Source organism: Excalfactoria chinensis, chromosome 2 (genome assembly GCF_039878825.1).
Source record: "Excalfactoria chinensis isolate bCotChi1 chromosome 2, bCotChi1.hap2, whole genome shotgun sequence".
NCBI classification, from domain to species: domain Eukaryota; kingdom Metazoa; phylum Chordata; class Aves; order Galliformes; family Phasianidae; genus Excalfactoria; species Excalfactoria chinensis.
Genome location: NC_092826.1, coordinates 21,860,285 through 21,864,853, shown reverse-complemented (window position 1 = coordinate 21,864,853; position 4,569 = coordinate 21,860,285). Strand labels below are relative to the sequence as shown.

Here is a 4,569-nt window from a genome sequence, read left to right as displayed (position 1 = left end):
GAGAGATTTCACCAGTGTCCTTACTGTTATACCATTATATGCCTAGTGTGAACCAGAGAAGATCCTTATCTATTGTCTTATCAAGACTAGAGAAATATTTATCTGATGTACCTGAATTCCTCCACCAAAAACAACAAACCCCAAAAACAACCCAAAACAAACAGATGAACAAAAAGCCTCTTGCCTTTGGTTAGGCATAGAGCCTGAGCTCAGTGGGAGTTTATATTCTAATCTTCCACCATGGTAAGAGACAAATAAATCTGGGTTAGTCAGTCCTGTTACTTGTGCCTTATGGGCGTTAGACACATTTCCTTAGTCTTACCTTATGTGCATCTTAATACAGACAAATACATTAAAATGAACTGAGGCTGAGTGCACAATGAAAGCATACAACTTAGAAGAGTTGAGAACTTCCCTGCTGAAGATCATGAAGACTTTTTTAAGGATTTATCAAAGACAACCTGATGTACCTGTAAGTGTCCCCGCTCATTGCAGGGGAGTTAGACTAGATGACCCTTAAGGGTCCCTTTCAACTCAAACGATTCTACAATTCTATGATAAATCAATTTCTGAATATATGAATAAAATATATTAAAATCAAGCACAGTGATGTTTATTAACTTGTTAACTTCTAGAGTCAAGTTTCTTCATATGAGTATATTTACTTCATTTAAATCTTTGGTGAAAGGCAACTGTAAACTGTGACTAAACTACAGTTGTAGAGTTCTAATTGTCAGTATCCAGAGACCACTGATATAAGCAGTTCACTTTGTTCATGAAATCATATATGTTTTTAAATTTATTTATAAGTTTATACAATACACTGATATATATTTATATTATATTTAAATATATAAATGCACTTATAAGTTTTTATAATATTTACTTTCAGATATAAAAGAGAGAAATGGTGTACTCTTCAAGCCACTGAATAGGAAGAAGAAAGGCTGAATGTAAATAGAGGTAAGAAGGAGGTCATCTGAGCTGGGCTTCTAAATTTGAGCTCTTTGGAATTATTTTTCTTTTCCTGGGAAAAGGTGAATTGCTGAATCCTTGATACTTTAAAATTTGATCTAGATGAGACAGTAGAAAATACAGGAAACAATCTTTAATTGGCAGGAAAATGGCAAGATGACGTTTTCCTTTCTAATGACCAGTTCTATTATTATCAGCGCTTTGCTACGCAAAGGGCACAAAAGTCTGCCACTGTGATTAGTTACAAGACAGTAACACAGGTCCTGTTCTATTCATGGTGCTTTTTCTTAAACTGATAGCAGAAAGAGGAAAAAAAAAAAAAAAAAAAAAAAAAAAAAGATAAAATATTGTGTTAATGCTTCATTTATGAAGGAGTTCCTCATGATGAGCTTTGTGAAGAGCATCCGCGGTGCTGCAGAGACAGATGTTTTCTGTGGCCCTGATTCAATAAAGCAATCCTATTCAGGAAAGTGGTTAAGCCAGAGAATATCCCTACAACCTGAGGATGAGAATATGACAAATTTTCAGTACTAAAAAGATCTAAAAACATAGACTTTAATGTGACTTCTTTAACTGACATTCAGCTTCCCTCAGAATTATCTAGGGAGGAATTTAAAACAGGTTGAGGGGCCTGAATGAATGTACAAGCTTTTATAGGCCCGATTTTTTCCATTACCTATGAACTGCACCAAGTCTCAGACTAACTTCAGGTCAGATTATTCCAAATTTGATGATTATTTCTCCCAATCCAGTTCTAAATCTCCAACTGGAGGCCTTCTCTGACACAGGTAATCAGTGTCCAAATGACATGTGACTATGGAGTTTATTACTTTGCGTTGTCCCTTATAAGTCCAAAATCAAGAGCTGGATGACATTCCTGGTGTGTTGTGATGGCTTGTATATATTTTTTACTAAAAGGTTTCTTATTTTTTTCTTTTCAGCTCTTAAATTTTCAGCTGCATTGCCACAGGTGTTGGAGAACCAAATCAAAGAAGTTCTTCATGATCACATTTCCAACAGATTGTGCCAGAGGCTGAAAGACATTGAGAGGCGATGACACAGCTGAGAGCCAGACCCAGTGAGTATCTGAGTACCTCCTGCTCCCAGTGACAGCTTTGAAGGGTGAAAGCATTCAGCACTGGAGAGGACCTTGTTCTCATCACAGTTTGCTTGTTTCAATGTCATGCTTATCACTGTAGAATATCTAAAACACACAATAGTACCTTTCTCTGCCTTAAACATATACTGCATCCTATTTCTGTGAACCAGAGTGAATGCAATTACTTTGGCCAGTGTGAAAACATGTTGGCAGTGGCCAATCTTGATGACTGACCTTTGTTTTGTTATAAACCCCATTAGTTCATACATGGTCCATATGGCAGTTTTTTTCCTCCCCCTTCTCCCTTTCCTTCTTCTGACTGTCCAAAAGTCTGGAGTTTTGTATGTCTTTTGCAGTGTCTCCCCATGAGTATTTCAGTTCTGTTGGCACTTTCCATAGCAGTATTAATAATGACATTTAACTGGCATGGGGCCAGTTGTAAAAGTTTATGGAGTAATTTTGTAATAGAGCTGCAAGAGCTTAGCAAAAACCCAGCAGGTGAACAAGATTTCTCCCTTACTCCTTTAAAATAAAAGCTCTCCCGTTCTGCAAGCTTTGCAAAGCTTTTGTGCTGTGGTTTCTTGGAGGCAAGATGTGCATATTTTAATGTGACAAGTCTAGGAACCAGTGTTCTCCTGTGGCACTCCCACCTCCAGCTGCAAGGCTGTACCCCTGGTCCCATCCTGAGCCATGCTCAGTACAAACTCTGAATATAAAATTGCTGCTTTCCCCTTGCCCTCCACCTTCCAGCTGCATATTCCCACCCTGGTTCCCTGCTTGGAGCAATGATTTAATAATTATATTTACAATAATCATCAGTGCCTCTGTCTGCCCTCCCCCTCCCAGCTGCAGTTTCCCACCCTTATTTCTCTTCTGTGCCATGATTAATACATATGTTTAAAATAAAACTCATCGTCTCCTTCTCCCTTTCTCCTCCCAGCTGTGGATTCCTCCCTGCCTCCACTTCATCCAGATTTTCAGCCCCAGTCTGTAGGTAAATTTCACAGAAAAATGGAATCTCCAACAGTGTTGCCCCTTCAGGCTGACTGCCATTTCTCCATTTCAGTTTGAACAGGGGATTTTAATACAAAATCAGATCACAGTCCCCAGTGGTTCTGTCATCGGGCCAATGCACATTCTCAAGAGGTTGGGAAGATTCCTCTGTATTTGACTCTTTTCTGCCATTGTCTCGGCTGTGAGGGACAAGATCCTGAAAGGTGAGGCTGTAGCTTGGACTGCACTCCTGTGTGAAGGATGTGAAGGCTATGCTGGTACCTCCTGGTTCAGCTGTATATGACCAAACTACAGAACCACAGAATAACAAAAGAGCTGAGGCTGGCAGGCACCTCTGGAAATCACCTGGTTCAACCTCACGCTTTGAACTGAGTTAACCACAGCAGGTATCTCAGGGCTATGTCTAATCAGGTTTCAACATCTCTAAGACTGGAGACTTCATAACCTCTCTGAGCAACCTGTGCCAGTGTCCAACTGCACTCAAAGCAGTTTTTCGTAAGTTTGAACAGAATGTCCTATATTTTAGTTTACGCCTGTTTTTCTTTTCCTGTAAATGGACACTGTGGGAAAGTCTGGTTCCATATTCTTTATACCTTCCATCAGGCATTTGTACATCTGAGCCTTTCCTCTTCCAGAGCAAAGAGTCCCAGTCCAGGTCTCTTTTGTACTGGGGATCCCAGAACTAGACACAGCGCTCCAGGTGTGGCTTCACCAATGCTGGGAGTATACTTTGCCACACCGGTAAGGTCATTAATAAAGATGTTGAACAGGTCAGGACTCATTATCAAACCCTGGAGTACACCATCAGTGACTTGCCTCTGTCATACCAAGGAACATGGTCCTTGGAAATCAACAGTTCAGCCAGTTTCTGTTCACCTCTCAGACCATTAATCTCATTTATTACCTCATGCTTATTCAGCTTTTCTGTGAAGATATTACAGGAGACAGTGTTGAAAACCTTGCTTAGGTCAAGATAAGAACTAGCTATTGTGTTCCCACATGGTCTAGCGGTTAGGATTTCTGGTTTTCACCCAGGCAGCCCGGGTTCGACTCCCGGTGTGGGAAATCCTTTAGTGTTCCATATGGTACCTGTTTTGCGTCTTTGGTGGATAAGAAAAGCACTGGCCTTGATAGGAGGCAGCCGCAAAGACAGGATAGAGGAAGAGAAGTTCCCATTAGTTACAAAGTATAATTTTAGGGGTGCATCTTGGGACCAGTGCTCTTCAACATCTTTATCAATGATATAGACAATGTCGCACTCAGCACGTTTGCTGATGACACCAATCAATCTGAGCAGTGCAGCTGATAGAGCAGAAGGAAGGGATGCCATCCAGAGGGACCTGAAAAGGCTTGAAACGTGGGCCTACATGAACCTAATGAGGTTCAGCATGGCCAAGTGCAAGTTGTTGCACTAGGGTCAGGGCAATCCCAGATTTGTGTGTGAATTGAGAGAGGAATTCATTGAGAGCAGCCCTGAGAAG

The 4,569-nt window shown here is 40.6% G+C and overlaps 1 non-coding gene across 1 annotated transcript; it reads left to right on the top strand.

Annotated features, from left to right (window-relative positions):
• Positions 1–4,081: 4,081 nt before the first annotated feature.
• Positions 4,082–4,153, top strand: TRNAE-UUC (transfer RNA glutamic acid (anticodon UUC)). Its single transcript has one exon. It is a non-coding gene; the product is annotated as a tRNA-Glu (tRNA).
• Positions 4,154–4,569: the final 416 nt, after the last annotated feature.